Here is a 477-nt window from a genome sequence, read left to right on the forward strand (position 1 = left end):
GTGCCTCAGTTTCCTCTTTGTGCCTCAGGTTCCCCCATTCCCCGTGCCTCCGTTTCCCCTTTGTGCCTCAGTTTCCCCTTTGTGCCTCCGTTTCCCCTTTGTGCCTCAGTTTCCCCTTTGTGCCTCAGTTTCCCCCATTCCCTGTGCTCCAGTCTCCCCTATTCCCCTTTGTGCCTCAGTTCCCCCATTCCCTGTGCCTCAGTTCCTGCTGCGACCCCACAAATGTGGCCGTGGCAGATGGGATGTTCGGGGACAGGGAGGGGACACAGCAGCGGGACCCTGGCGTGGGATGGGAGAGAGACAGGACACGCGGTGGGACCCTGGGATGGGGTGGGGTGGGATGGGACGGGGGGGACACAAGGGGCTGTGGGCTCTTCGGGACAGGGAGGGGACACGGAGGTTCTGGGATGCTCAGGGACAGGGAGGGGACAGCAGTGGGGCCCTGGGGTGGGATGGGGTGGGGCAGGGGGGGGAACA

Source organism: Corvus brachyrhynchos, unplaced genomic scaffold (genome assembly GCF_000691975.1).
Source record: "Corvus brachyrhynchos isolate BGI_N302 unplaced genomic scaffold, ASM69197v1 scaffold164, whole genome shotgun sequence".
Lineage (NCBI taxonomy): Eukaryota > Metazoa > Chordata > Aves > Passeriformes > Corvidae > Corvus > Corvus brachyrhynchos.